General features: G+C 51.2%; 1 protein-coding gene and 1 long non-coding RNA gene across 2 annotated transcripts in view; one reads left to right on the top strand and one right to left on the bottom strand.

The window, feature by feature from the left end:
- FHL2 (four and a half LIM domains 2) overlaps positions 1–14519 on the bottom strand; it is a 47022-nt gene extending 32503 nt beyond the window's left edge. The window contains exon 1 of the mRNA XM_074354689.1: positions 14365–14519. The gene's annotated coding sequence lies outside the window, so the exon portion shown is untranslated. The remainder of the gene's footprint in view (positions 1–14364) is intronic.
- LOC123618063 (uncharacterized) lies at positions 14348–20538 on the top strand. Its single transcript, XR_006726431.2, has 3 exons — positions 14348–14471; positions 15622–15757; positions 16826–20538. It is a non-coding gene; the product is annotated as an uncharacterized LOC123618063 (long non-coding RNA).
- The last annotated feature ends 268 nt before the right edge of the window (positions 20539–20806 follow it).

The raw sequence follows: 20806 nt of genomic DNA, 5'->3' as shown, positions 1-20806 counted from the left end.
ATCTCCGGGAAGGGAGCTCTCCACGCCTCACTTGTTTCTCAGAATGTTGATTTTAAACCACACTGAAATCGCAGTTACTCTTTGTCAAGGAACTTTCCGAGTCAACACTGCAACATTAAAATCCCAGCATCTCTCCCCACTACCACCAAAGGCCTTGGCACTATTTCCGCCTTGAATCAGGGCCATTAACAGAAAACCCAGTGGTCCAGCCAGAAAGAGCCTAGGAGCCAGGCCCCGGGAGGGAGAGGCTGGGCTCTGGGCCAGGAACTGCCAGGACAGGTAACAAACACCCTCAGACTCCCCTCACCTGTGAGACACAGGCTGAACCACCTCCCTTCTGACCTTGAAGTGTTAATTTTCTAGTTTTTCTTCAAGTCGTTTTTATGGCTAATGAATAGTGGAAAGATTTCTGGAATGTCTCCTGTGGACATTTCTTCATCATGGTGTGGATTTATGTGTGACGAAAGCTGTATTTCAAGTTGATTTAGGTTCTTCTAAAAATCAAGTTAAGGGCTACCTTCCACCTATTTCAGAAAGTGCATTGACACCAGACCTGCGGGTCATGACAGAGCTTTCTAGAACAGCTGGGCTTCCTTCTACGTCGTGGCAATGGTAGTGGACTGTTGAGATGCCAGGAAAAGATGTTCTGAAAGGTCCAACCTCAGCATCTCCTGGCAGCACGCTCTGCCTCCCAAAACATCTTTAAGAATTCTGGGCCATCCTCACTGCACAAATATTTTTGGAAACTTCTGCACAGTTAGATGCTGAGATCAGTCATGCACCTCCAGCAGGATGGAGGGGGCTCCGGGCACAAATTACTGTCAGGTGTCCAAAACGTTCATCTCGCTGTCCTTAAATGCAAGATGTCCGTCCTTCCTTTCTTCCTTCCTCCCTTCCTTCCTTCTTCCTTCCTTTCGCCTTCTTTTCAGCAGTTTGTAATTCTGTGTTCACCTGGCAGGTGGCCCTCCCATCACCCAGCTCCCTGACCTCGTTAATATTCCATGGACTCAGCTCTCTCTCCCATCCGTGTGTGTGTGTGTGTGTGTGTGTGTGTGTGTGTGTCTATTTCCCTATGTCAATATTGGTGCCTTGAGCTCTCTGGACGCGCTAAAAGCAGATGAAGGAAACGCATGAGAGGTTCCTTTTCCTAAGAATGTGTGTGGAGAGTTATCAGGTCAGGGGGCGGGAACTGCGCCCCTCAGCTCGGAGGTCTCTGAGACCCCTCCCACCTGTCCCTGTAGCCAGTGACCAAGGCTGTCTCATCCTGTGGCTCCTGGAAGTCCTCTCCTCACTCTCTTCTGCCTGCAAACTCCCGTGCATCCTTTAAAATTCAGGTAAAGCGTCCTGCCTAGGGCGGCTGTTGGGGGCCTGTCCAGAGCCTTGGTTCTGGTCATTCCACCTTGTCTCATCTCTTTCACATGTACAACTAAGCATACAGTGTGAGCTTCCTACGGGCAGGTACTGCGACGTGTGTTTCTGAATCTCAGTATCTGCTGAGTTCAGTTCAGGTCTCCTGAAAAGGCCCAGGGCCGCGGCTTGCAGGCTCTTACGGGCAATCAGGCTCTGGTCCAGTAGGCCAGTTCCAGTATCAGGGCTCTGCGCTGACATCCAACTTGCAAACCACTAGAATCAAAGCGAAGCAGACGGGCCTTCCCTTCCAGATTCTGCGTCATGTCACACGGAGGAAGCCCTGGGGTGTGTCATCTGCAGGGAGGTAGGAGGCTGCAGGGGCCACCCGTGGATGTCCTGGGGCGGCACTGCGACTGCGAGAGTCTGGCCCCGCCTGCCCTGCTCCTACCCCCGCCCCTGCCATATTCCAGTCTTTTAATAATGCTTAGATTTCTTTACCTAATCATCTGTCGACGAACAGACTCACAGACAAAGAAAACAAACTTACGGCTACCAAAGGGGATGGGGCAGGGATAAATTGTGAGTTTGAGATTTACAGATACAAACTACTACATATAAAATAGGGGCGGAGGGTGAGAAGGGATAGACAGGATTTCAAAACTGTAGAATAGATAAACAAGATTATATTGTAAAGCACGGGGAAATATACACAAGATCTTATGGTAGCTCACAGAGAAAAAAATGTGATAATGAATATATATATATGTTCATGTATGGCTGAAGGATTGTGCTCTACACTGGAATTTGACACAACATTGTAAAATGATTATAAATCAATAAAAAATGTTAAAAAAATAAAAAAATAAAATACATAAACAACAAGGTCCCACTGTACTGCCAAGGGAACTCTATTCAATATCTTGTAATAACCTATAAGGAAAAGAATATGAAAAAGAATATATGTATGTATAAAATAGATAAACAAGTTTATACTGTATAGCACAAGGAACTATATTCGATATCTTATAGTAGCTCATGATGAAAAAGAATATGAAAATAAATATATGTTATGTTCATGTATGACTGAAGCAATGCACTGTACCCCAGAAGTTGACACAACATTGTAAATCGACTATACTTCAATTAAAAAAAAAAAGAAAAACAGGAAAAAATCCCACCCTGCAGCACCCCATGTCTGTCCTCCCCCCGGGTCCAGAGCGCCCATGGGTGGGACTGGAGGAGCGCGGGCCGGGCTTATCCCCGGGTAAGGAAGCCATGGCTCGCAGGGCCTCCTGGGCAGGTCTGCTGGGAAGACAAGCCGACTCCTGCCTGGCTCCTGCCACAGGGCCCAAGGCCAAGTTAACCCTGAGGAAGGGACATTCCAGAGGGGGAGGAATACCCGGAGCCCGGCCGGATGGATACCAGGCTGGGGTGGGGACCCGGACCACCCTCTGCCCTACGTGGAGCAGAGCCTGGGACTTGGGGGGCAGGACCCCCCAGGTGGGACAGGACAGCAGGAATGTGGCAGGAGGGCATCATCCCCCAGGTGGAGGCAGCTTGCCAGCTGGCAGGGGACCCAGGGTAACTTCACAGCAAAGCCTCCACCTCCTGGAAGGGTCTGCCTCCTTTCACCGCCCTCGTGCTAAGCAGACACGTGCCCCAGTAAGGGAAATAACCCCCTAAACTGCAAAATGAATGATTTCCTCCTCTCTGCACCTGGAGGGTCCAGGGCCGGTCTCAGCCTGCGTGAGTCCCTGCCGGGTCACAGCCCCGTAATTGAGAGTCCCCAGCAGGCCAGTCCTCAGTAGACACTGCTCTGAATGTCTGCGAGCCACCTGCCAGCGGACGTATCAGGGCGGTGCCTTTTGAAGTCATCTGACTGCTCATCTCTGGGGAATGCGTCATCTATTAGGTGGCGAGTTGATGCCGGTGTCTAACACAGCACTCTGGATGGGCTCACCCAGACCAGCGGGAGTTCTCAGCCCTGGCAGCCGGAGGGGAGCGTGGGGTGCGCACATCTCCTTGAGTCAGCTTGTGTCCCTGTCATGCCGGTCAGCAGAGGGGTCCACACAAGCGGAAAGACGCACCAAAGACTCCCCTGCAGAGCAGCGAAATGAAGGATCCTCTCCGGTGGGAGTTAACAGCTTCAAAGCTAGAGACAGGAGGCGGCAGTCCTGGCTGCGAGCACTTAGGAACTGTCGGTAACAAAAGTGTGCTGAGCTGTGTCAGGAGGTGGCACACTAAATCACAAACCAGCCTCAGGTAAGATGTCCCGGGAACAGTATGCAGGGTTTTATTTTAATTATTTCCAAGTTCCATTTCATCATTTACCAAGCGTTCACCAGTTTGGCCCTGAACCTGTGGCTTGTTAAATAAATCCTCACCAAATGTGAAGGGCAGGGCAGGGCAGGCGAGAAGGAAGGTGAATCAACCCAAAAGAATTCCAAGTGGGCCTCTTGGGGGTCATGTGTTCACATTAATATCATCACTTTAGCTATTTAGACTCATTCATTTCAGTCAATAAAACCGGTCCAATAAACAACAAGGACCTACTGTATAGCACAGGGAAATAAATTCAATTTCATAACATATAACAGAAAAGAATCTGAAAAAATACATATATGTACATAAAAAATAAAATAAATAAAGCTGATCCTAAAGCTAAGGCGGACTCACACCCAATCTATCCTAAACTGCAGGCAAAATTAAAGGGCAGAGCGTAATTTCCCAGTATTATCTTTGAATTAAAGTTTTAAAATGGTACCTGTAGAAAGAGGATTATCAAAGATCCATGCTGCCACACTGGGAGCAAGTTTTTAAAGAAAACTAAGCATAACGTATGACATTTCTTTCTCATTAATTCTTTTCAAGCACAACTTAATAGCCCTGGTCTCTTATTCCTGGCTTGAGTTAGAATCTTTTTTCTCTACTCGCCCAGGATTCTAATCTTTGAAATGAGACATTTGTGAACAGCCCTGGAACTTAGAGCTATGTTGATGTTAAAGGCTCAGATGACATCCTTGTGACAACAGCTGGTTTGGAGGGGTGGGGTCAAGAAGAAGCTGTACTGAGCAGGAAATTGCTGTTTGCTGAGTGAGTCATCCTCGCCATGCCACTAAGATACGAAACACTCAGGCCACCTCCTCCAGAGCTTAAAGTCCAGTGTGACTGGGAGGCAGGCGGTCAGCTTGGTAAAGATGAAGTCCCAGTGAGAGCTGCTCAGGGTTAAGCTATGCAAAGTGTATCCCACCATATTCAAAAAAGTTGAAAGCAGAGTCTCAAAGAAATATTTGCCCTTGCATGTTTACAGCAGCATAACTCACACCAGCCGAGAGGCGGAAGCAACCCAAGTACTCATCAGCAAAGGAACAGAGAAACAAAGTATGGTATATGTGAGCAATGGACTGTTACTCAGTCTTAAAAAGGAAGGGAGTCCTGTCACGCGCTCCAGCACGGGTGAGCCCTGAGGACGTCATGCCCGAGAAATAAGCCAGTCACAAAAGACAGATGCTGAATGATGCCACTTATATGAGGTCCCTAGGGTGGCCCCATTTATAGAGACAGAGTGTAGATGGTGGGTGCATAGGCTGGGGGAGGGGAGGGGGAGTTGTTTGATGAGTAGAGAGTTTCAGTTTTGCAAGATAGAAGCACTCTGGAGGTCTGTTGTCAACGTGAATACCCTTACCACCAATCATGGTTACACTTGGACACCCAGGTGGCGACAATGTATCTCTGTGGAGGAAGTTATGGGGACACAAGGACGGCACTGAGCCCCACCTGGGGGTCTGTGACTTTACAGGTCAAGTTGCCTGGGCCACAGCGGGGTAGGGGCAGATATTTGGTTAACCACTGTTCTGGGTGTTTTGTGAGGGTGGTTGTGGATACCACCAGGTCATCAGTCTGTAGACCCAGTAAAGTGGACAGCCCTCCCTCACAGGGGGCGGAGGGGGAGCTTCCATCCAACCAAGTGAAGGTCTGAATAGAACAAAAAGGCTGACCTCCCCCCACCCGCCGCCCCTCACGTAGGAGAGAATTCCTCCCATCTGGTGCCTTCGAGACCCGGCATCAATTTTTTTCCTGCTTTTGGACTGAAATGGAAGCCTGGGCTCTCCTGGGGGTCTCACCTGCCCACTCACCCTGCAGAATTTGGGTCCCCTCGGCCTCCATAATCACACGAGATATTTCCTTATGATAAATCCCTTGAGATACATATCTCTGGAGAACACTGACTGACCGAGACAGGGTCCTAGGAAGACTTCCTGGAGGGGATGCCGTCTGACCAGAGCCTCGACAGACAGGCAAGACGTGGCCGGCTGGCCAACATGAAGAGGGCACAGAGGGCCCCGTGCCACGCCAAGGCCTGATCAGGGCTTGGCACACATTTCAGGATTACTCGAGCCAGGGATGGGGCGGAGGAGCTGGGGCCAGGCCAGGGAGAACCCTGTGTGCCTGGAGGTTAGCGCCTGCTGCTCAGGCCTGCAGCCAGCAGTGTGTAAGGGGCGCCTCGCAGACCCACAGGAGCCGGCACGCGAGGCTGAGCTGGGAGGGGCCGGCCAGTCCCAGGCTGAACAAGTTCATACGTTTCTTTCCCGCAGGATTTTTCAGAGCCTTTCAAGGAGCCAGTGTCCAGCGCAGATCTTCAGGAGAGGATGTATTTTAACCCAGATCCCTCCCCCGTCTACCTCTGATTCCTCTTACGACGGGGAAGGAAGCCAGTTTCCACAGAATGCTGCGGGGACCCCAGAGCCCAGGGAAAGGGCCGAGGTGGGAAACAGCCCGGGCCGGCTCTGATTGGTGGGTGGCTTTGGCTCGAGTGTAGACATCTACCAGGGCTCATTCAGAAGGCGTAGGAGATCCTCTGCCCGGACCCCTGAGGTCCCATTAGGTCCCCAGGTGCTAGGAAAGGCAGGGGTGCTAGGGAGGATCAGGGCTCCAACACAGGCATCAGGCAGCTTGTGGAAGGACGGGAAATTATAGTTTGACTTTCAGTTATTCAGAAGCCACTTGACGTCAAAGGCATATTTCATGACCCTTGACAAATAGAAGGATCGGCCTGTTGGAGAAGAGATGGTGGGACAGAGAGAGGAAGGACTTGGGGAGCCCGCGGTGAGCCCACCGCGCTCTGCGGCTGGAAAGTGTTTATCTGCACGTCTGGCCCCTCCGGGGAGAAGAGCTACTTCCTCTGCGTTTTGTCACCGGGGCTCTTCCACAGTGGAGGCCGTGTGGTGCCACCTGCCTCTGTCAAAGTGCTCTGGGCTCTTGGAAACCGAGTTCTCTAGTGCCATAGGAAAGAGAGAAATTCCCAGCCTTCTGAAAGGTGATATGCTGTCTGCCTTAGCCGCTGACCGCCATCCCAGCCCCGCCTTGGAAGTCAGCATTCACTTTTGATGCATAAAAGTCACTGTATCGAAGTTACCTTAACCAAGAGTCAGTGTTCCATAATTCAAGTCAAAAGTAAACAAACCCGAATGAAAAACACATGGCCAAGAATGGAAACAGCGTGTCTATTAAAATACCTTGGCCAGTTTGCTTTATCGCTCCTTCCAGGCATCCTGCTCCCTTCTGCTCTGCACCGGGGCCCTCTTGGCCCTTCCCCTAGCCAGCAGTCACCAAAGGCAGCCTTTGATGTAGGGGGAACCAGTGAACCACCCCCCCACAACAAGGCCTTCTGCCAAATTACAGGAAGAGGCTGGGAGCCCAGCACAGCACAGAGAGGCTGAGACAAAGCAGAAGGGGCCTCAGGCTGTGGTGTTTCTCCTTATTTCGGGGCACGGAAGGGAGTTAGAACGCACACACAAACACGGGGACCTGGACACCAGACACAGTGGTGCTGGGGGAGATGCTGGGCTGGCGGGGTCCTAGGCTCCTCTGAGACCCTGCTCACAGGGCCCACTCCCTCGTGGGTGAATGGCCAACAGTGCTTTGTTTTGCTTTTGTGTTTTCCTTTTTCTTTTTCTGGGAAGACTCGCATTTCTAGAGCTGATCAAGAAGGAAACCATTTATTGCATTGGCTCCCGCCTAAAGGATCGCACTGAGCCGCCTGCAGAGAGAGAAGTGTCTGGGGCTCCTAGGAGGAGGTAAGGACCTGGGCAAAGGGAAATCCCACACAGATTTCCGGCAGTGTCTCGAACGCTGAAACCATTGCAAACTAGGAAGTCCATGTTTCCGTCCCAGCCGCTTCCCACGGCCCCACGTGCAGTGCTGACACAGTCGTGTTGAGACACGAGACAATTCTTGTCTCTATTATGTGAGATGCTTTCTGTTCTTTTTTATTTCATCTGTCCCCTAGTCAATTTCATCTTATTGTTAAACATGTGTAGGTCTCCATCCACTAGGTGGATTTTGTGGCTCCCTAAGAACTATGAAACGGACCCCGAGTTGGAAAAGCTTGAGTTTAGGGGAGATTCAGGCAAAGGAGAACTTCTGGCAAGTTCACGTTCCTTACGCACATGGGGAGAGAATGCAGAGAAGCCAAGCACCCGATTCAGGAAAACGTCTCAAAGGTCAACAGTCTGTTGGAGAAAGAAGGACACCAGACTTTAACATGGTGGCAGGGTAAGGGTCACATCCCAGATGTCCCTTATGAGAAACTGGACTTCTGGCTTCTTATCCTTGTGAAAGGAATAAAAATGTCTGCAAGAAGCTTATGGGGGGGGAGGCAGGAAGGAGGGGTGTGATATTCTTGAGGGAGAGCCTGACCTAGTGCACCAACAAGTGCAAAGGCCCTGGGGCAGGGTGGGTCTTGGCACCTTGGGGAGGAGCAGAGTGACTGGAGCTTCCTAGATGGAGGGGAGAAAGCAAGGCGATGAGGTCCGGTTCTGGGGACCGGATCGTGGAGGGCCCTGCAGGTTATGAAGTGTCAGGCTTTATTCTGACTTGGGAAGGGATTGGGGAATTTTGAGCAGAAGAGAGGTGGGTCTAATATCAGTTGGAATATGACATCAAAATTTAGAGAGACTTATAGTAAAATCAAGCTCATTTTGGCCTCTGGGGCTGCCCGGCTGCTCCTGCCTGAGGCTGGCTCGGATTTGCTGAGCTCCCCAGGAAAGAGACATGCAACCCCAAAAGCAGAAGCAGCTCTGGGCGGGTGCCAGGACTTCCTGAGCTCATCCACAGGGGCTGGAGGGCGTGTGCCCTGCTTATCTTGGTGGTGAAGGACTTACCGTCCTTCTGTCCAAATTACATTATTTGCATGGTGTGGAACCTGCCACTGTGAATTCTGACTTGCAGAGAATTATGTTTTAATTAGAAGATGCTCACTTCACCCTCCTTGCTGCCCTGAGAGTTTTCCGACAGTATTTTCCACATGGAACTGTGGTCATGAATATTCTCCCCTCACTTGGAGGGCTGCTCATGTGGGTGAATTTGATGCCAGCAAGTGTGCCAACAACCTGTTCATAGGATTTTTGCATTTTTCAACTTGCGGGAGGCAAGAGAGAGAGGCGCCTAAAGGGAGCTTCTCTCGTGCACTTTCAGCATCTCTTCGCTGTCTGGGTGCTACACACACCTTGTTATTTTCTCAGGGAGCCTAACTGATTGGAAAGTCTTGTGGTCCTCTGTCTTGATTTAGGGGTTGGAAGGCATAACATCTGGTCTATAATTCAGTGTAATTAGTATCTCCATTCCTTCCCCTTCCCCCATCACATACACACCTCCCCCCCACACACACATACAACCCCCACCACACCCTCACATACAACACACATACCCACATCCAACACACACACACCTCCGCACGCCACACACACACTCAGACCCACTGACTGTGGTGAATGAGAACTTCCAAGCCAGAGAATTTACTCCCTGGGGCTACATTACCATCACATGTTAGTATTACTTGCCCAGTAAAAATTCCATTAAAAACACTATTACGATCACGAACCATGACCTTGTGTACCAAAGGGCGGGGAGTGAGTACCGAACCCATTTCCAGGCCAGCAGTGCAGGAGGGAAAAGTACTGGCCACAAGGAAAACCTCCAGCCCCTTCCTTTGGATCTTAGCACTTCTCAGCTTGATTAAACCCCACGACCCAGCTCAGGAAGCGCTTCTGAGGCAGCTGCTGTGGGAAGGCCCTGCTGGCTCCTGGGGCTTTGACTAGGGGGCCGACACCCGCCCCAGGCTTTGAGAGGGTGCTGGAAATGAGGGGAGAGTTAAACAAGTGCAGTGAAGGGCACATGGAAAGCCCTCAGTCCCCTTGCGGTGAGCTGTCCCTGGTCCCCCTCCGGTGGTCCCAAGGTGGCACCGCCCAGGCCGCCTGAGCCCCTTCACCCCTCACCAACGCGAATGAAGAATGTTGCCTGTTATGTCGGTAAGCAGAGGGCGCCGCAGTGGTCAAGCTGTCACACTGCAGCCGCCCCGAGGGGACACAGGACGGGAAAGCACAGGACGCTGGCCCTGGAGAGCCAGGTGCACATCACAGGGACGATTTCAATGAGCCCAGACTCTTGCATCTTCCCAGAGAAAAGCGCTAAACTCCTTAGCCTGGGATGTCTGGTTTTCTCTCTCTAGCATTAGTCTTCTGATGTTCCCACCTGGTCTTTGCCCCAAGAGCTCTTCACCGTGGCCCCTCCCTAACCTCCGCGGAGCTGTCCCTCAGAGCCACCTGAGAGGCTGTGTCCCAGGCTCGAGTCCTCAGAGAGTCCGCCGGATAAAACACAGCTCTCAACTTTCAGGTTGTGCATCTTTTTCAGTCAACATGTACAAATCAGAGGCAGTCCTCACGGAGCTGTGGTGCGCACACACGGGAGTGCGCGCGTGTGCGCGTGTGCGCACGCGCGTGGCACCCAGAGCGGGGCCAGCACCCCAAGCTCCCAAACACCAGCCACGGCTACCCTGGAACCCGGAGCTGCACAGTTCACATTCGGGACGGTGCTGGAAATGAGTCCTGACAGATCTTTGTGAGAGGCGTCTTCCCTGCTTCACTCTGGGGAGCCGGGACACCTCTGCATTTCCTCTTATAAAATCCTGGTTTTTAGAAACATCTCAAAGAGACCAGAGAGGAGCAACGCGACCCTGTCCCTGAGTCGTCAGGGCTCCCCTCCCCAGCACACACGTGCACACACACACAGAGCATCTCTGCTCCCCAGGGCCACCCCCTCCACCTGGCCAACCAGTCTACTTCCAGCTCCGTACTGTTCACGCTTTCCCCTGCCTCTCCACAATTCCTTAGCCTCCACACCATTGTCTATGCAGCCTTTTCCCCAAGTCCTTCCTTCTCGTTCCCAGCGACACTCCTGCAGGAACACCAGCCGCCTTTGCCGCAGCATTCCCGCAGGCACTCAGACCCGCCTTACAGTTTCCTTCTTCTGATGCCAGCTGGGTCACCAAAGCTGAAACCAGACCTTGCCTTTCCCTGGGTGGCATCTGCTGGGGTGATGACACTTTTCTAAGCCTGTTTCTTAATATAATAATAATACTACCTACCTGTAGGGCAGTTGTGTGTTAAGTGAGCTGACACCAGCCTCCTGGATTTTGTGATCAATCTGATACATTTTTACCTCCCGCTTTAAGAAGCAAGCCATTCTGAGAGGCTACTTCCCATTTTTCTAGTTGGCGGCGATAATTAGAATGCTTTATATTTGCATGGAGCTTTGCCATAAAAATTTTTCATGATTAGTCTCAGCATAGGAAATTCATCCAACTATTTAAAATGTAGAGAAAATATAAAATTACTACTCATCTTTTTCCTTAAACACAATAATTTTGTGTATTTTGATTTCTCTTTTCAGCATTTATGTATTATATAAGATCATTAATGATAAGCATATGGATGGCTTGATATCTGATTTTTGGAAAGTAAAAATTCCATGCAAACTTTCCTTTGAATGACCGTACACGGTACACCATGGCTCTGCCACGATTTATTTAACCGCCTTCTACTGTGGCGTGACCTCACTGCTCATCACTTTAGTTATTATGTATAATGTGTTGTCAAATAAGCATTTATACCTTCATATCATACACTTTATCTTCCTACAAAGGCCACGAATTAGACAGAAGTAGAATAATCAACACCCTTTATTTTTCTGTTTTACGTTCATGCTGACATTTTGAAATCAGTCTGGATTTATCACACAGACCCGAACCCAGGCAGGAAGTGCTCTGGTGGCCTTTACTTTCCTTGAAGGCAGCCGGTCCCCTTGCCCTTCAGTTTCACCAACCCCACCCCCGACCCCTTCATGCTGAGCAGACAGGTCCCAGGCAGAGAAAGAAGGCTCATGTCTTAAAAACCAATTCCTACACTTTCCTTTAAAACCTAATTATGCACGCCTTTGTAATAACATTCCTGCAGCATATTTTGTGTGTCGTTGGCTTGATGTGGTTTCACTCCAGTTTAACTTTTCCGTATTACTTTTTAACTACAACAAAACCTTCTGCTAAAATGAATTTTTATTCCTCTTCTATCTAAAATGTATCTTTTAAATTTAAACAAAGCCCCTAAATTGTAAAAATATCCTCAAAGTTAAACTGGATTTTATTTTTATAGACTTACCCTTAACATATAGTAATATTTATGAAGTAGATCTGTTAAATATCCAATTGCTCAGAACTCATGTTCCTTTCTATTTTTTCATCCTTATTTTGGTATACTGGAGACTAAGTATGAAAAACTGACAGATCAATAATAATGAAGAAAATCAGTAAAACGAAATTTGGAGGGGACACAGATCCAGGTCCTAGGTGGCTGAGCTGTTTCTCTATTCAGTAGGTAGCATCAATAGTGTAAAAATCAGCAGATCATACTTGGAAACAAGTTATATTTTGATAAAAGTTTCTTATCTATCTTATCTCATTTTATGATTTTTTTACTTCCCATTTATCTCACCATTATGGATATTTTAATGTTCTGGCTAAATGGAAAATGTCATATGTAGTATATATAAAAATTAAAAACCAGTTGTCAAAGAATGAGAGTTTGAATACACAGTAGAAATACACTGACTATAAATTGGACAAAAAGCAGATCACCAAATAACCTGTCATACATTTTGATATATATTTCCTTAATTACAATTTATATTTCATCTTAATCTGTACAACATAGGGGGAATTTTTTCCCTCTTTTAAAGCTGGTGTTAAATTAATGGTTGATGTTACAATCAAGAACCTCTTAGAATCGAGAAATAAGACAAATCATGAAATGCTAAAAGTTGTTATTCCTGCATAGTAGGACTACACATAATTTTCCATTTTCTTCTCTCTGCTGGTTTGTATTTTCTATGGTGAACACATCTTTGTATAGTAAGAAAAAAACAAAAGAAAATATAAACTCTATGAATGTAATTTCTCCTCTTTCTTTTGTGGTGTTAAAAACAACAGACCCAAAATGGAGTCGTGCATGCTAAGCCCCCTGTCACAAAACTGAGACTTAATTACAGGTTCAGCCCTCCCGGAAATGGAGTCTTAAACCAGTCAATCAGGAATCGCTTGACCAGGACTGGTGAGGTCATCTGCCTGGCAGGCCCCTGCTGTACCCTAAAGGAAAGTGACCTTTCCGATAACCAAGTCGTTTTTTTGCCAAGTATGACTTCCTTGTTCTGCTCCCTTCTGCCAATAAGAGTCTATCACTGCATCCAGCTCCTTGGAGCTCCCTTCTCTCTGCTGGATGGGATGCTGCTCAATTCATGAATTGTTGAAAAAACCAAGATCTTTAAAATGTACTCAGTTGAATCTTTTTTTTATCAGTGGGGAAAAGAGAATTTAAAATCAGTGTGTCCTGGCCATCTGTTCTTAAATATGGAGTTTTCAGAGAGCAGCAGAAGTTGTGCTGGTGCTGGGGCGGCAGAGGGGGGGGATGCACAGGGAGTGGCGTGGCCTGGCCTTAGGGGTCTGAAGTCAACACAAGCACTGAACAGGATCATGAAATCTCTAAGTGCATGATGTCCTCGGAGACAGGCAAGATGAGGGCGAGCAGTCAGGGTACACTTTATGGGAAAATAGGCAGCTTTTCATGGAAGTGATACATTAATATTTTCTTAATATTAGAAAAAGCCTCCAAAATGTAATGACTTGAGTCAATTAGTTGGCTACTGCATTAAAAGCAAAAACTTTTTACTATAGAATGGATCCCCCAACCCAAGACTGTTACAGCACATTTTGCTGTTATCAACCCAGCAGTAAGAACAAGATTCAAATAACATTTCTCAAGAAATAGACAGCAACAAACAACCCAGAGAAAACATGTAATAAAATAGCATTAACCTGTAACACAAGTATTAATCGATCTTTTGACCTCAGAATTATTTTTTTAAAAACTGATCTGATGGTTTTTTTCCTTTTCGACTGGATTTGGTAAATGCCCTGCATGGAGCCTGGCAGGAGGATGTTTAGACGTACGGTGCCCATTAGCACATATGCGTCATTCCATCAATATTAACATTATTACGCAGCTGGCCCGAGCGTGAGGGCATTACTCGGGACTGTGTCTCTGGCGTATATCCTGCTCTAGAAATTAGTAAAATATTAATGCATTTCCTTTTGAAAGCTCGCAGCAGAGATCTGTACTTTTGAACCACCAGCCGTGACAGGTCATCCTGTGTGAACATACTTCCCCGGAGCGATCAGGCTCGCCAGTCATCTGCCTTTTACCCCAGGCCATCCGGAAAGCCCACCAGCGAGCAAAACTCAAGGGCACTGTGTTTTTCCCCACTTCCAGTGTTGATCTTATAATTTCTTTTCCTTGCCTTTTTTTTTTTAAAGTTTTTTCCCCAGTGTCCAAAACTCAGTGTAAATTCCTGATTCCCACTGAGAGAGGGCAAGATGAACGAGGGTGCCCTGTGTTCCCAGTGTCCCTGTGGGTTCCTGCTGTAGCTTTGGGGACATCAGGGGCTTTGCTGCTGGTGGGAGCCAGCCGCCCATGCCACCTGGGTCCCCGTCTGGGGTCTGAGTCCACAGTGCCAGAGAGCTCTCTCCGAGGGATGGGACACCCCTCTGCACCACTGGAGGCAAGTTTGTGCAGACATGGGAGGGAAGATGGCAGGGAGAAGCAAGGAAGGGAGAAACTAGAGCCTTACCTGTCCCGTTTCTGCCTCCAGCCCAACCAGAGGGGACAGCAGACGGCGACCACCCCGGGGGTTCACCAACGTGTGAGCAGCTGTCAGCCAGTTGGACTATAAATAAGGTGCGTCCAGAGCATGGGAGATAAGAACCCAGGCCCTTGCTCCTGCAGGCCTTTTAAGGTATGCAAATTAAAGGCGTTCAGCCGTTCAGCCCCCGGATGGGAAGGGGCTGCCAGCTCCCCATCTGGCTGGCCTGCCTCAAGGACATCCCGGGCCTGGCCTGGAGCATTTTTTCCAGTGACGGAGGAGGAGCAGCGGAAGGAGGGGAGAGCAGGGCGCCAGGAAGTGTCAGGCAGAGCCCTGAGGTTAGATGCTGGTCATGGAGACGCAGAAGCCGGAGGAAACTTTCCAGGACAAACAGCACCTCTGTGGCCAGAGTGGATTTTCAGCTGACACCCCACCCCCACCCCCTCTTGGCTTCAGGAGCTTTTGTTTGGGTGAAGATTCTGGGGAGACCAGGGGATCCGCAAGTTAGGGTTGGGGGTACTTACAGAACATCCTCTCTCCCCACTCTCCCTGCTCCCGCCTGGCAATGAGGGTTTCTACAGCCTCAAGTCAGTTCCTCTAAAGAAAATGAGGTCTTACTGGAGTCGTTAAAACCTGCGTGCAAGACGGGGCAAGGGCTCCCGGCTGGCCTTAGATTCCTCACTTACCACACTTCTTTCGAAAGGCACCTCCTCCCAGGGCCCCCCGTCTGCGTGATCATGGCAATTCCAGGTCTGGGAATGGATTCTAAGGAGAGAGTCGTGGATGTGGGCAGAGATGCAGCTGTGGGGACATTTCTTGCTGCTCTTTGCATCATTGGGAGAAGCTAGACACAACCTGAATGGCGAACCACAGAGGGCTGGTTAAAGAGGAAAAGTATGTCCATAAAGGAAATGCCCTGATACCTTTGGAAACGACACAGAAGAGGGTTTAATGATATAGAAACAGTATCATGATAACTGGGGACAAGAACGCCCCTACTTTAAGGGGAAGATGGGGGACTGGTAGTAAGTTACTGCACAGTCATATGTGCACCAAATGCGAAAATGTGGTTACTTCTGGATGACAGAATTATAGCTGATTTCATTTTCTTCTTTGGCTTATACACAAGCTCTTAATCATCTTGTATTGCTTTTATATCAAAAAACTTCATTTCATGTAAAATCTACGTTTCTGAGAATCAGAGCCCTCTGTGTCTCCGCACTAAGGAACCCACATTTATTCCAGGATGACAGAACTCCTTGGGGTCTCCCTGGCCTGTGGGGAGGCTCAGACAGCGGTCAGCAGCCTTTCTTCACAGCAGTATCAGCAGTGTGATGTGGCAAGGCCAGCAGAGCCCCCAAGAGCCCCCGCCAAGGTGAAGGTGAGTCCAGAGGACAGAGAGGAAAGAACAAGAGAGCAAAGCACACTAGGAGAAAGAGGGGTGAGAAGGTGAGAGCGTAGGTGATGGGGTGACGGAAAACCCCCACGGCCCTAGCTCGCCCCTGTCTGACCTAACACGTCCCATCCCCACTTCTGCTCTGACCAGGACGTGACCGAGGCCGCTCTGTCCTTCTATGTGTAGGACTTGTATGTTCTGATGACTTCCTTTTTCATTGATTTTGACTGAAGTAGTCGAACCTGTATGGCAGAGCACATCTCACTGACAAGTGTGCCTGGGAGGGGCTCCCGGGGCCAGGGGTACAGAGGGGCCCCATCATCTGACGGCCTCTCTTCCAGCTGCAGAAGCCAGAGCGGGGCCGCCCCCTCTGTGGACAGGCCCTGGTCTACAGCAGAGAGCGGGTAGTTTCAAAGCACTTGTGTTGAGCTGCTGTCACGGGAGGGGGGTGCCCTGTAATAGACACCCCCCCAGGGCCAGAGCCTGGAGGCTGCGGCTGAGCAACCTTCTGAACTGCTCTTCGGAGCTTTCTGGGCCCAAGCGCCGCTCGGACGGTCCCCCTGTCGTCTACCTGACAGCCTGCCTCAGACTTCAGTGCTTCCTCGTGGTGGGGGGGCCTGGTGGGAAGGGGCAACTCCAGCCTCAGGCCGGTTTCCCAGACAAGGGGAGAGATCAGCGCAGGGATGGGCTGAAGGGGGGCTCCTCTTGGAGGGACCCAGGGCCACGCAACGGGCGAGCTCTGTAAGGGCTGGTTTCAGGGCCCTTCCCTGAGCTCCAGGGGCAGCGCTGGGAAGCATCTGGTGTGACATTTGCCCATCCACTCCGACTTACTCCCCTCCAGGGGGACACACGTGCACACACAGTCCTGGAGGCTGGGGGGAGGTGACAGACTGCTGCCCACCTCCACCCTGGAGCAGACCCGTGTCAGGGCTGTGGCGCGGGGTCTCGGGGTGTGGCCAGGACCGGGGGTGCCGCGTGTTGGTGGGCACTCCCTCTCTTCCACAAGGTCACAGAGGCAAGGCCAACCAGGATATCTTGGTCCCCTGTTCAAAGCTCGGAGACCAAAACCAAAGACCATCCAGGCCTGGGACATTCTGATTCTACCCAGCAGTCATGTGCTGAGCTCCCACCAGGAACCAGAAAAGGTGGGCACGAAGACAGAGAGGTAATGGAGACCCCCGTCCCAGGACCTTCAGGGCTCTGCCCCCAGCCACCACCATGGCCAGCATCTCAGCTGTCCGGCCCACCCTCTCAAGCCCTTTGCCACGAGGTCCTGAAATCCCCGTTAACCCAGCTGTACTATTCGCTCTTTTTTTCCCCCCAATAAACACTCATCGTGCTTCGTCCATGTGTCAGGCACAGGGCAGATCCAGGAGCCTTGGCCCCTGAACAAAATAAATGACTCTCCCGTGTGCTGTGGTCACAGCTGGAGCCTCTCACCTTGAACCTGGAACATCTTTCTCCCCGCTCACTGTCGATGCCGTTTGCCACCGTGCCGCCGCTGTCACCTTTCTGCGGGGTCACTGTCACTGGTGCTCCCCGCTCTGGGGTGGGCAGCCCTCGTCTTTCTGCGGACCTTGTCCCTCTGCCCCTCCCGCCTATCAGGGCTGAGCCTCCCCCAGCCGCCTGACTGCAACCCGGCCCTGCCTCTGAGTCTGGGTGTCACCAGAGCCCACCCTGCCTTTCTGGGGACAGCCTTGCCCCCGCCCTCCCGAGTGGGAAGGTGAGGGGACTAATGCACTTGGCCCTAGCGGGAAGGGACTAGTCTCTTCTACCCTCGTGGGCATAGCAGAGTCCCTGACAGTGGAAGATGAGCTGACCAGGCGGGGAAGGACCAGCAGGGGCAGGAGGAGGGGCACCTGGTGAGGAGCGAGAGCCCCCAGAGAGCAGCTTCATGCCAGAGACACAAGGAACGGGGTCAACTCTTGCAGACTGAGGGGGCGAGGAGGAAGGGGACCCTGCTCTTCCACGCTACGAAGTCCTGGTGCAGCCAGCGTGTCGGGGCGCACAGGGCAGAGGTTCACGAAGTGGGGCGTCCGCTGACTGTCCATCCCCAGAGCCGGAAGGCCAGGCCCGGCATTTGCTGCCGTGTCCTGGTTTTCGTGGTCTGCTCTGTGTGCTAGGACCGAAATCTCCCCATAAACATTCCTTCCGCGCTTCCCAGAACAATAAACAGGCGAGCAGGGCTGCATAAACGTCCCACAGTGTAAATACGGCTGCGAGCAGCTCTGCAAAGTTTCAGCCTGGAAAACAGCATCACCATTTGTGGCTGAGACAGAACCCAGGCGCCCGTCCCGTGAATCTGGCTTACGCTGAACTCGCTGGGTTGTTGAAATGAACCACGTTCCCAAGTCAGAGCGCTAACTCGGGGTCCTGTGAGCCACCACACTTGCAGGAAGAAAGCGCGTGTTTGTGCCCAGGACTGGTCTAAGCTCTCCTCACTTAAAAGCCCCGGGATCCGACACGTGCCTCTGCTTCAAGTCACATGCCAAAGACAAGCAAAAAACGCCACACAGGACAGAAGGCGTCACTCCTCCCCTCCACACACTGTGTGCTCTGCTGCTCTCGCCCCCGATTCCCTGTCACAGTGCTGATAACATGCGGTGATCCTCTGCCTAAGGTTAGCCCCTGCCGTCGCTCTCAGCTGCTGGCTGGGTTTGGCCAGAGGAAGGGACCAGCGGGGAGCAGAGACAGGAGAGAGGGGTCAGGTCCACAGTGCTCCCTCCTCCCTGCGGTCTGCTCTGCACCTCTGGGGAAGTCCTCTCTGGTCTGGTGACAGCTCCTTCTGGACCCTGAGGGCTGCGAGTGGGATGACTTCCACGGTCCCCAGCTCCGGGGTCCTACATTCTTCCTTACTGATTTCTCTAAGTGCCCACACCTTTGGAGAGAGTGCCTTTGTTAAAACTGTCCTCCAGGTACCTGGGTGGGGAGTGGCCTCTCTCCTGCCCGGACCCAGACGGATGCAGAGGAGAAAGATGGAGTATCTTCAGAAGCAGTTAGACAGTGGGTCCCATGCCCCCCAGCTCTCGCCCCACGGGGCTGTGAATGAAAGGGAGGGGTGGGGATGTGGCCGGGAGATTGTGTCCAGTGACAGGATTGCCTCACCCCTTGTATGGGGTGGCACCAGCCTCCGGATTCTAGAACAGCAAATGTCAGGAGGGAACCCAGTACTGGCTGGGGGAGACTTTCCTACTGTGCTGGGGGAGTGGGCCCCCACGGTCCTCATTAAATTGTTTTAAGGGAAGCAGTATTTCCTGCACAGCCGTGTTTTCAGATGGGGATGCACGCTGCTCTAACGGCCAGTTCCCCGCCACTCACTGGGCTCTCACGATGCGCGAGGCCCTGTCCTGGGGCCCTGCCGGCACGCCGCACCCTGCAACCACCAGCTGCACCGTCCCACTTAGAGGCCAAGCCATTGGTCCCTCCCCTGGATGGGAAGCTGGAGAGGAAGCTCAGGCAGCGCGGGGAACGGCCGGTTAGAACCCCGCGGTCCCTCCTCCCCAGAGGTGGGCGAGGGGACCTCTGGGCTGCAGGAGCGGAAGACCCAGCTGGTCCCCAAAGAGAGAGGGGCGTCCACCAGCAGGAGGCCCTGGTTCTCAGCCATCTGAGTGGGCTGACATCCTGGAACCAGACTAAAGAAAGATGGGAAAGACTGGGGGAGAAGCTCACTCCGAACTGGAATGCCCGAAGCAAGAGAGGAAACACCGACTGTCTCCTGCTGGCCGCACTGTCAGGTCCGAGGCGCCCCTCACTCCTTCCCCAGGGACTAAAGTGTTTACTGACTCTGCTCTGATGACCCCTCTCTCAACGGAAGTCCTTCCAGCTACCCGCTCTAGGCCGGCCTGCCTTGCTCAGAGCCCAGCCTAGCGTCACCTTATTGCAAAAGGCCAAAGTGTCCCACTGATTGTAAGCAAGAGTTCTGTGAGTCACTCAAGGCACAGCCCCGTGACTCATCCTGCACCTGCAAAGGTACCTTCAAGTGTCCTAGACACCCAGATGTACGGGTACAGCTTGGGAGGAAAACCACAAGGTAAATGTTTTTAAATGTTCGTATTTTTCATTATGGTAGAATATATAGACATACAATTTACCATTTACCCATGTCAAGTGGACAGTTTGGTGGCATTAAGGACAGTCACACTGCTGTGCAGCAGTCACCACCATCCATGCCAGTACTTTCCAACTGGAAACTCTGCACCAATTAAATGTTAACTTCCCCTCCTCCCCCAGCCCCTGGCAACCACCACTCTACTCTGTCTCTACAGTTTTGATCACCTTAGTTTCCTCATATGAGTGGAATCACACAGGATGGGTCCTTTTGTGACTAAAGGGAACAAAACTGTTTTTCCCTCATGCTCTCACACTTCACTTCTGACACCAGACCTGTGTTTCTCCTCCATCAACCAACTCTCCATTTCTCTGTGGACGTTAAGTGTCCGACAACTCCCTTCGGTTCTGACACTGTCTAGCTGGCTTGGCATCAGACCCCACAGGTGGAGGGCTCAGTCCCACAAGGCTGCCTACCCTCGGACCCCAACCACGAGTCTGGGCCCCCTTCTGACTTCTGACCAACCGGCTCTGATCAGCGGTTCCCATGACCCTCTCCTTGGAGGCTACACTTTGCTAGAACGGCTCAAAGAACTCAAGAAAAACACTTATGCCTGCTTCATACAAGGACTGCAGCTCAGGACCAGCCAGACAGAAGAGCTGCCCGGGCCAGGGCCTAGGGAGGGGCAGGTGCACTGCCTCCCGGCATCTCCCGGCTCTGCCAGCACCCATCCTTCGGGCGTTTTATGGAGGCCTCATCACATACGCGATTGAGTAAATCACTAGAGATAAAGTCAACCTCCACTCTCTCCTGCTCTGAGGTCGGGAGTGGGCTGAAGGTTCCAGCCCTCTAATCGCTAGGTTGGTTCCCTTGGCAACCAGCCCCCCCATTCTGAGGGGCTTTCCGAAAAGTCACCTCATTAACATAAACTCAGGTGTGGCTGAAAGTGGCTTGTCGCTGCGCAACAGGACCCGCCTCTCACTTTT

The sequence above is a fragment of the Camelus bactrianus genome, chromosome 28, assembly GCF_048773025.1.
Source record: "Camelus bactrianus isolate YW-2024 breed Bactrian camel chromosome 28, ASM4877302v1, whole genome shotgun sequence".
Classification (NCBI taxonomy): Eukaryota; Metazoa; Chordata; class Mammalia; order Artiodactyla; family Camelidae; genus Camelus; species Camelus bactrianus.
This window is presented reverse-complemented; position numbering and strand designations above follow the sequence as displayed.